Source organism: Dreissena polymorpha, chromosome 6 (assembly GCF_020536995.1).
Source record: "Dreissena polymorpha isolate Duluth1 chromosome 6, UMN_Dpol_1.0, whole genome shotgun sequence".
NCBI lineage: Eukaryota > Metazoa > Mollusca > Bivalvia > Myida > Dreissenidae > Dreissena > Dreissena polymorpha.
In genome coordinates this window covers 79872884-79885254 of record NC_068360.1, presented here as the reverse complement: position 1 = coordinate 79885254, position 12371 = coordinate 79872884, and the positions used below count along the sequence as shown (strand labels likewise).

The 12371-nt window shown below is 31.6% G+C and overlaps 1 protein-coding gene across 37 annotated transcripts in view; it reads right to left on the bottom strand.

Annotated features, from left to right (window-relative positions):
• The window catches only part of LOC127835046 (perilipin-4-like), a 438066-nt gene that overhangs the window by 240602 nt on the left and 185093 nt on the right, over positions 1-12371 (bottom strand). The window lies entirely within an intron of this gene.

The window sequence follows — 12371 nt, the reverse complement described above, 5'->3', positions numbered from 1 at the left end:
GTGGCCTGCAATCTCCCTAAGATTATTTCTCACTAAATTAATGAATCCGAAAATTAATAAAATATTTCCTCACTTACAACAAAATCAGCAGCTAACCCATCAATAATTTCTACACCACATAGTTCCTTATTAGGCGATCTTCTATTCTGTTGTGTCGTTAACACGGCAATATATCTTCTGTTCAAAATGATATGCACACACAGTACATGTAAACAAGCAAATTTGTTTACAAGTTTGATATCCCCCGTCAAATAAATATATTTGGTGGCAAATTCCTTGATAAACGGTATACTCTTTAAAAAAAATAAGTGTAGGGTATTTTTTATGCATTCAAATTCTCCTCATTGATGTTTATAGACCCATGAAGTTTCATGTTGAAATCTTGTAGCGTATCTGAGACATAGCTCTGAAAAGTTCCATCATACAAAGGGCAATAACTATTGTTAAAAAAAGTGTAGGGTTATGGTTATGATTATTGTGCATGGCATGTCTTTTGATTGATATCTGTACACCCATGAAATTTCATGTAGATATCTTACATAATTGCTGAGAAATAGCCCTGAAATGTTTGTGACAGACGGACAGACAGATGGAATGACAGAGGGATGTACAACACCAATTCTAAATCACTCCGCCTTTTTCGGGGGATAATAAGGGTAAAATTAATCTAAAAATTCTTCACCTATGATTCAATTTCCTGAGATATGTTAGATATTAACTTATATTAAAGCAGGCGTTTAATTTTATGCTGTTTTTGTCACCTAATAAAGCAGTGATCATATAAACTAGTTGATATCCTGCAACAGATCATGTGACCTTAAAGCGGGTATATACGATTTTTTATATGTGTTAAATTGTAATATATTGATAAAATATGTTACAATAACATAAAACGGGAAAGAAAAATTATACATTAAAGCCGAATTTCATAAAATGCAGCAAAGACAAATTAGCGCCCCGAGCCGATTGTGACGTACATATTTTCCTACAATAACCGAAGCATTCGTCTTTGTATTAGGATCGGAGTTACTGTTCGTGTGTCGTATGAATAGATATCGTTGCGGGAATTCAAATAAACCGTTAAACTAAGTTTAGATTCACATCGTACATGTATGGTATACATGCTGGCGAATTCGGCTGTACAGCCGTTTTCAATTTCAGAATTAAATATCTGGCTTATTTCGCATTTTTCGACACATGTTCTTCTTAACTTTTATTTTAATTTATATTGAAATATATATATAATAATTTTTTACACATTTTATATAAATTCATTAATATTTAACAAAATCGTATATACCCGCTTTAATATACTGTCAGTATGTATTCCTATGCGCTGATTACTTGATCTTTTAAATTTATTGAGACGCATCACGAATGTCACAACGAACCTCATAATGTAAAACAACTAAGATGTATTAAATTGTATTATGATTTCATGGCAGACTTGTTTACATCTACGCGATAAAATCAAATGCCAGTGCCTTTATTGATGGCCCTAGTTTGCCCACCTGAGAGGAGTCGGTTCATTCAATCTTTACCAAACGTCAAACTTGACCTAGATATTGTCCAGACAAACATCTTGGTCAAGTTTCATTATTGAACCAAAACTCTGACGTATGGAGTGTTTTTGTTTTTGTAAGATTTGATCTGGTGACCTATATTTTGAGTTGACCCCCCTTACCAAACATCAAACTTTGCTTACAAAAATAAATAATATGACCAAGATTCATAAAATCTGAAACAAAATTGTGACCTCTAGAGTGTTTACAAGGATGTTGTATAATATAATGAAAATTTGGATAATCTAAGGGCAATAATTATGGCATTAATTATGTGATTTTGCTCATTATCAAACTTGACTGAGATCTTTCAGCAACTTTAATAAAGAATGCTTGAGAAATGTGAATGCTAGAGTGTTTACAAACCAAATGTGGATGGGCGGACGGCGGACAAAGACCAATCCTAAAACCTCACCTCAGCTAAAAAGTGTGTTTCACCGATCTGAGCCATTTTTCAACTTGTCCGAGAAATCAAGAAGACCAATGTATTGACTAAGTTTCATATTAATGATTAGGCAATAAATATGACTTCTAAAGTGTTTGATCACATGGTTTCTCTCTAGTCTCATAAGGAAAACTGCCCACCCCCCATTGGCAGCCATGTGTTTTGACTGATCGGGACCATTTGTGAACTCATCTGAGAGATATATATATAAAACCAATCTTTCCACCAAGTTTCATGATGATTGGGCAAAATGAGACTTCTAGTGTTCACAAGCTTTTTTAGCTCACCTGATTGCTCAGGTGAGTTTTTGTGACCGGTCCTTGTCCGTCGTCCGTCCGTCTATCTGTCCGTTAACATTTGTTCGTAAACACTCTAGAGGCCACATTTCTTGTCCGATATTCATGAAACTTGGTCAGAAGCTTTGTCCCAATAAAATCTCGGTCGAGTTCGAAACTGGATCGTGTCGGGTCAAAAACTAGGTCACAAGGTCAAAACAAAGAAAAACCTTGTAAACACTGTAGAAGTCACATTTCATGACCAATCTTCATGTAACTGTGTCAAAATGTTTGCCGTAATGATATGTTGGTTGAGTTCAAAAGTGGTTGAAAAACATGGCTGCCAAAGGGCGGGGCAGCTTTCCCTATTTGGCTATAGAGAAACCTTGTAAACACTCTAGAAGTCACAATTTTTGCCCAATCATCATGAATGTTGGTCAAAACATTGGTTTTATTGATATCTCGGACGAGTTCGAAAATGGTCCAGATCGGTGAAAAAAACATGGCCCCCAGTGGGCAGGGCATTTTTTTCTCTATATGTATATAGAGAAAACATGTGGACACTCTAGAAGTCACATTTTTGGCCCAATTTTCATTAAATCTTGGCCCTCTTGTTCCTATATAAATATAAGAAAACTGTCCCCCCCCCCCCCCGTCAGCCATGTTATTCAACTGACCGGAACCATTTTTGAACTCAACTCACGTATCAAGGAATCAAATGTTCTGACCAAATTTCATGAAAAGATATCAATAAAACCAATGTTTTGACCAACTTGCATGATGATTGGGCAAAAATTGTGACTTCTTAAGTGTTAACAAGGTTTCTCTATACTGCAAAACCATTAAATTTCGTGTGGTACGAATTTTCGTAGATTTCGTTGTTCCAACGATTATTTTTTACATTTTTAATCCTTTTCGAATGTCATTGCCGACATTCTTTATTGTTTTTCGGTTATCTGAGATATTTGATTGAGATATGCTAGGTAATACAATATGTTGTTTTCTTGATAAGTGTTTGGGTAATTATACTTTTTAAATTAAAATCAAGCACGGAATTTAAACTGTACATCAACGATTGTTCTCTTTTACGTTACGTCGTCAAATTAACAGTTTGCAGATTTATCACATATGTCAATTAGTGCCAATTAAAGTTAAAAGAGACATAGCGGTTTTCACACCTGTATTTTGGGGACCTTATTACTCAATTGTTACTACTAGGGGACCGATTGAAAAGAGAATTGCAAATATTGTCAAAACAACATTGATGGCAATTAGCGAGCGGGGACCCACAAGATCGCCGCTTATTCGCTCTTATCGACAATTATCGGCAACACTTTCATGCTTCAGTGCACATTAATTACAAGCCTTGCTGTCAACACACATAAGCAGATTATTCTTCGTTATTACTCTGGTTGTTTTAAGAAAAGTTTAATGATTATGACTGTCTATCTTCCCCGAAAATTTGAAATCCACGAAATTACCTGTCAACGAATTAGTTTTTTTTTTATTAAACCACGACATTTCATACCGACGAATGTCTATACGTTTACAGTAGCCAAATAAGGAAAACTGCCCCGCCCACTGGCGGCCATATTTTTCAACGGACCGTAACCACTTTTAAAATCAACCAACATATCGTTAAGGCAAACATTTTGACAAAATTACATGAAGATTGGGCATGAAATGTGACTTCTACAGTGTTTACAAGGTTTTTCTTTCTTTTGACCTAGTGACCTAGTTATTGACCCGGCACGATCCAGTTTCGAACTCGACCGAGATTTTATTGGGACAAAGCTTCTGACCAAGTTTCATGAAGATCGGACAATAAATGTGGCCTCTAGAGTGTTTACGAACAAATGTGGACGACGGACGGACCGGTCTCAAAAGCTCACCTGAGCAATCAGGTGAACTAAAAAACTTTTTTTAAACAACTTACCAATGAAGAAAGTAACAGAACAAATCTGTGAAGCAAACAACAATAATACTTTAAAGAAAACAATTGCTGATGTTAACTTATTCAAACAATATTATGGACAAAAAAGATAAAAGGGGAAACACATGACATTTGCCCAGATATGTTCAATGTATACTTGGCAAATTATTTGCTGTGAGTTAGAAAATGTAATGGTTCTGAATATAAACCAAGCACAATAAGGAACATGATTTCAAGCATCGACCGGAAACTTAGATGCAACATATATATGGAACAAATTATACAAGAACAAATTATACAAGAAAACAACACACATCACATAGAGCTTACAAGGGAGACTTTAAAGTCAAAACAAAGGCAACAAATCAACAGATCCGATAAGTGACAAGGAGATTGAAATGCTGACTGACTGTGGAATGCTTGGGGGTACATTGTCAAGGCCTTGTTGTTGAACACATTGTGGTTTAAGAAAATTATAAGAGGAACATCCAAGAACAATAATTTGATGTAATTGCGCCAAAAACAGACAATAATTAATTAAATATTATTGCAAAGTCAAATGTAAAGTTTCTGCTGAGACTTGAACTAAGATAAACCTATCTTAATGAAGGCAGGTTGTTCTCCATTGAACAACAGAACTGTTCTTACACTTTAATGGCTTTGCAATAACTATTTATTATACCTGCAATAACTATGGGTTATACAATTAACTAGTATTGTAAATGAACTGCATTGAATAAATGAATATAACAAAAGTTGAACCTGATCATTAACTTATTTAAGGTTGTGCATGTAATGTAAATAATATTGTTCAATTTAAACGTTTTCAACAGTGAGCTACAGCAAACATTCTAATTTCAACAGAAAACATGTTGATGAACATGCCTTTTTGAGGTTTTACTTTTTTCACAAATGTATTCAACTCAAATTAAGCAACAATTATGGCATTTCACTAAACATGTTTTCAATTGGAGTGTGGCGAACATTTTATTGGGGACCAAATTACCCATTATAAACACAGGAATTCAATTAATAGGAATTAACTGTAAGATAGCTTAATGTACGAAAGCATATTACTCTCAACATGTATGTACTACTATATATATATACATATACATATATACATATATATATATATAGTAGTACATACATGTTGAGAGTAATATGTAATATAGTAGTACATACATGTTGGGAGTAATATGTAATATAGTAGTACATACATGTTGAGAGTAATATGTAATATAGTAGTACATACAGGTTGAGAGTAATATGTAATATAGTAGTACATACAGGTTGAGAGTAATATGTAATATAGTAGTACATACATGTTGAGAGTAATATGTAATATAGTAGTACATACATGTTGAGAGTAATATGTAATATAGTAGTACATACATGTTGAGAGTAACATGTAATATAGTAGTACATACAGGTTGAGAGTAATATGTAATATAGTAGTACATACAGGTTGAGAGTAATATGTAATATAGTAGTACATACATGTTGAGAGTAATATGTAATATAGTAGTACATACATGTTGAGAGTAATATGTAATATAGTAGTACAAACATGTTGAGAGTAATATGTAATATAGTAGTACATACAGGTTGAGAGTAATATGTAATATAGTAGTACATACAGGTTGAGAGTAATATGTAATATAGTAGTACATACATGTTGAGAGTAATATGTAATATAGTAGTACATACATGTTGAGAGTAATATGTAATATAGTAGTACATACAGGTTGAGAGTTATATGTAATATAGTAGTATATACAGGTTGAGAGTATTATGTAATATAGTAGTACATACAGGTTGAGAGTAATATGTAATATAGTAGTACATACATGTTGAGAGTAATATGTAATATAGTAGTACATACATGTTGAGAGTAATATGTAATATAGTAGTACATACATGTTGAGAGTAATATGTAATATAGTAGTACATACAGGTTGAGAGTAATATGTAATATAGTAGTACATACATGCTTGAGAGTAATATGTAATATAGTAGTACATACATGTTGAGAGTAATATGTAATATAGTAGTACATACAGGTTGAGAGTAATATGTAATATAGTAGTACATACATGTTGAGAGTAATATGTAATATAGTAGTACATACAGGTTGAGAGTAATATGTAATATAGTAGTACATACATGTTGAGAGTAATATGTAATATAGTAGTACATACAGGTTGAGAGTAATATGTACTATAGTAGTACATACATGTTGAGAGTAATATGTAATATAGTAGTACATACATGTTGAGAGTAATATGTAATATAGTAGTACATACAGGTTGAGAGTAATATGTAATATAGTAGTACATACAGGTTGAGAGTAATATGTAATATAGTAGTACATACAGGTTGAGAGTAATATGTAATATAGTAGTAAATACAGGTTGAGAGTAATATGTAATATAGTAGTACATACATGTTGAGAGTAATATGTAATATAGTAGTACATACATGTTGAGAGTAATATGTAATATAGTAGTACATACAGGTTGAGAGTAATATGTAATATAGTAGTACATACATGTTGAGAGTAATATGTAATATAGTAGTACATACATGTTGAGAGTAATATGTAATATAGTAGTACATACATGTTGAGAGTAATATGTAATATAGTAGTACATACATGTTGAGAGTAATATGTAATATAGTAGTACATACAGGTTGAGAGTAATATGTAATATAGTGGTACATACAGGTTGAGAGTAATATGTAATATAGTAGTACATACAGGTTGAGAGTAATATGTAATATAGTAGTACATACAGGTTGAGAGTAATATGTAATATAGTAGTACATACAGGTTGAGAGTAATATGTAATATAGTAGTACATACATGTTGAGAGTAATATGTAATATAGTAGTACATACAGGTTGAGAGTAATATGTAATATAGTAGTACATACATGTTGAGAGTAATATGTAATATAGTAGTACATACATGTTGAGAGTAATATGTAATATAGTAGTACATACATGTTGAGAGTAATATGTAATATAGTAGTACATACATGTTGAGAGTAATATGTAATATAGTAGTAAATACAGGTTGAGAGTAATATGTAATATAGTAGTACATACATGTTGAGAGTAATATGTAATATAGTAGTACATACATGTTGAGAGTAATATGTAATATAGTAGTACATACAGGTTGAGAGTAATATGTAATATAGTAGTACATACATGTTGAGAGTAATATGTAATATAGTAGTAAATACAGGTTGAGAGTAATATGTAATATAGTAGTACATACATGTTGAGAGTAATATGTAATATAGTAGTACATACATGTTGAGAGTAATATGTAATATAGTAGTACATACATGTTGAGAGTAATATGTAATATAGTAGTACATACAGGTTGAGAGTAATATGTAATATAGTACATACATGTTGAGAGTAATATGTAATATAGTAGTACATACAGGTTGAGAGTAATATGTAATATAGTAGTACATACATGTTGAGAGTAATATGTAATATAGTAGTACATACAGGTTGAGAGTAATATGTAATATAGTAGTACATACATGTTGAGAGTAATATGTAATATAGTAGTACATACAGGTTGAGAGTAATATGCTTTCGTACATTAAGCTATCTTAAAGCTATTTCTTATTAATTGAATTCCCGTGTTTATAATGGGTTTTAACCATGTGAAATTATAAAACAAATAATTCTTTGCCTTACATATAGCATTTTTTGCATAAATATGTTCATATAGAAAATGTATAATCCAATGTACAACATAAACATATTTAAACTGTATAAATATGAACAATTTACAACACATATTTGCAATTCATCATGCATACAAAGCGTTTTACAATATATTTTTATGTCTTTTAATATATATTTATATATGTGTATTAATAACTAAATATCCCTGTAATGCTCAAAACAACCAATTGTATTTATCATTAAAATGAGTTCACCATTAACATCTCGCCACCTGTCAATCAAACTCTAACATTAATATCGATCTACCAATCAGCGATCGATATATCTTGGTCGCTATTGTATTTTTCGGTTAAAAGCTGAATGTCGAGGTACACATTACATTTCAACGTGTTTATTTAGATTTATTCGAATAAAAAATCTTCAACAATGGTTAAACAGTGTCCTTGGGATTAATGTAAATCAAACAGATGGTTTCCAGAATGATTATTTTCAGGCATAGAATGAATATCATTTCAAAAGCACACGCCAATCATCTGTACACTTTAATATACCGATGACACTTCAATAACAGAACAATAAAAGCCACTAGCCAGGTGAGTTTTTCAGTTGTTTTTTTTCAATAATGCTCAGTTCATTGGGTTAGCAAAAACCTTACATAGCGTCGCTGTCGTTCTCAAATCTCGTAGCTACAAAATGCCAACTTTTCAGGAGAGAGAAAAAAACGTCACATTTTTATAACGATATTTTAGACATTGAAATTCTGTAAAAGTACCAAACAAATGAAGCTGCAAAATACAGCATAAGCCGTAGACACGTAAGTCATACTGATATTCAGAAATGGTAGCTACCATATTTCGTCCCACAGTTTTGTCATTTTTATGAGGTACGACAATACGTCCTGATAGGAAACCTCGTAGCTGCAAATATATAAATGTTTTTGTCAAATTTGTCCAACGAAATGACGTACCTATAGGTGAAATGACGTAGCAATAAAAGCAATTCGTCAGGGTGAAAGGGCGTAGCTTTGAAACATGCATGATTTTATTGTTATTAAATCATTTAAAGAAAAACATAGCTTCTAAGTAAATGATTGAATAGAGTACGCATAATGCATAATTAATTAGAAATTCCATCAAATAACAGTAATAGCTTTAAAATAATGAGCACTGTTTACCAAAAAAAATGTTTTTTATTTATCATAAGTATTATCTTTAAATTGCAACATAATAGTAATTTCCATAATGTACGATAAGAATGAACATTGTTTAACTACTAACGATTAACAGAATATCCTTTGACTTCCATGAAACACACTTTTTAATGTTTATTCGCGACTACACAATTTCATGTTTTTCTACAATCGCTTCGACTTTTTACCCGACAAAAAAAGCCAACAATCAAGCTACAACAATTCGTCACATGGCTTTTTCAAGGGCTCTGATTGGTGTAGAGCTACGAGATATAGCCCAAAACACGCGCCAGACTTCATATATTCGGAAAAGACGGTAAACATTGTATTTTGGAGCTACGAAGTTTGAGAACGACAGCGACGATAGTTTGGCTGATAAATGGTATACAATGTTGTATGAAGAAGAAAGACATTTGCAGAACAACAGTGGATTTCAACATAGGGATTTGATTGTAAATCAGTATGAACTTTATGATAAGTACATATTTCCACAAAAGAAAAGAAATAAAGAACGTGTTAACTATTGTAATTAAAGACCAATATGTCTATTTACATGTATGTTTATACCATCATGCATACTAACTATTAAACATGCTAAATTTTCCTTTTATTGAAAAACTATATACCGTATGCAGTAAAAGCAAAACATTTTCTTGCAATATTTCTATGTATTTTTTAATGTGTTCTAATCATCCAGTTCATGCTGTTTTGGCAAAGACATACCAATCTTTCGTGCAATTCTTTCTTCACAATACAAAAGGATATCAAGGTGCCTGAACCACGTGACTTTTTCAGCTATATGTGGGACAATCGGATGTTAACAAAACGTCTGCTTCAGGTAACGTTTTTGATAATTTCTTCATTATTTCAACACCATTTTCAAAAAAACAAAGACGAGTGCCCGGTCATTGTAAAAAGACACAACTTTGTTAAGTTTGGCGCAAAATTAATTAAGTATTTTTTTCCAAAAGTGCAACCGCGTGCTTGAAAACACATGAAGTGAATGCTAAGGGTGTGGGTAATATTTTTGTTCAAATCAACAAAAACAATATTATAATATTGTCAAGGGGTTAAAAAAAATAGGGCGGACATTGTAATTCTTCATAGATAAGCTACTTACATTGTATGTTTGCGCAAATACATCTAATGCTGAGTGTGGTGTATATAAATGTTATACTGGCTATGTGTGGTACACATTTTTAAATGCCTATGTGTGGTATACAAAAAGTTGCCCGTCAGTTCTGCATTTAATCTGAACACAGTTTTGTAAGAATCTAGAACATATACTTTAGTCTGTCCTGAAAATATATCAAATTACACCAAATTTACATTTGGAATACTGAAAAAAAAATCGTGTAATGATTAAACAATTTATGTTTAACTGAACATATTTCTTATATAAAAAGCATACATGTGATGTTGAAATATAATATTTCTTTGTTTTCACTTATTGTTTTTAAATAAAAAATAATGATTGATATTTCTGCCTGATTATTGAATGTGGTCCTTTTTTTCATTAATGACAAAGAAAATAAGAGCACATGCTTTAAAATGGGTTTTACTTCTATTGTTTTTCAGACTTAAAAAGGATTAGTCGAAAGATCTGTAAACGCTTTTAAGGGTTCAAAGCTGTGTAAGAACTACATGAACACCATCAAACCACACGGAAGGTGATATGCGGCAAAGTTAATTATCAAAACCACAGTGACAGAGACAGGGACCAGCTCCATTCTGTGATGTTTATGGAAAGCTATTTCAACTAACTATGCAAACATACCATTTAACATGTATTTTTGCATAAGCAAAACAAAATGTGTGTATTGATATGTGTGTATATTTATAGGTTTTGGTATCTATGTTATTACTAAAATTGATTAAATGAATGTAAAATCTGATTATGTGTGTTCATAAAACAGGTGTTTCATAACAAATAACAATTTAAATCCAATGATGCTTGTTTGTGGTCTATTCCAATATCATCTCCATATGAACATCTTCGAATGCAATAATGCTTGTTTGTGGTCTATTCCAATATTATCTCCATATGAATATCTTCAGTATATCAAAATAACACGTCATTAATAATAACATTACTTTATAACTAGCATGCACATGTAACAATAGAAATTAAAGCACCAAATACATAAAGAAGTACATTGGTATTCAAAAAGAAATTGTAATCAGTCAATTTATGAATTTGCAAATCTTGCTATTCAAACATATGAATGCTCCAATTAAGTCATAAAAAATGATCATCGCCAAAACGTCTTGACTTGTGAGGGTTATTATACCAACAAACATATTGAATTGCTCAATACATACTTCATTTACTCAAATTCAAATGAAATCTGAATAACTGAAAATAGTTTGAGATGTTTAATGAAAATACTCATTCGCTCCGGTCATGAAAGGGCGCTGCAAGATCTTGTTACCACTGCACCAAGTAATAAACATTGAATCATATAATGTTGTTCAATATGTTGAAATGTCAAATTTTAAGTAATGTTTACTTTGATTGTTTTCTTTCTCTGCAATACTTGCACCAACTGGTAATAAAACAAACAGTCATTTAAACTTTGGAACATTTGCTATACATGTTTGTATATGACAACTTTTAATTGATCAAGATATCAGTACGTCTCTTGAAGGTGTTTCCAAAAATACTTTAATCTCCCTGAAAAGAACAAAATACAAATGAAATAAACTGTTAAACTTAAAAAAAATAATAGCATGCGTGATATATCAGATAGCTCAATAGGATTTAGATACGAATACATGATTTTCCAGAAAAAAAATGTTATGATCCCAGTGTCTATTTGTTTTAAAATGCTGTATGATCTCTTTATGCTTATTTAATAACTATCATTACAGTCAAAAATTCCTACATATTCCTGCTTAAAAACACACAACTAACACTTTTTGTAGTTTTGTTGCAATAATATTCCCATGACATCTTGCACAAACAATCCTTACGATTTTTGTATTAAACAAATGCATTAGTTGGCAGTAACAATTCACTGAAAATTCTACATTTTGTAACAATCAATTTTATAGAAACAAACAAGAAAAAGTTTGCCCAACGGAACTATTTCCCTGTCCGTGCGTGGTTGGCTTTGTGTTATGAGATCCCCGACCGTGTTTTGACCTCTCTGCCACACACTGTTCGCAAACAAATGGCATTCTAAAGTAACAAAAATATGAATATAAGTTATCGACAATCATGATAATTTGAGTAACATGAACGTCGTGATTA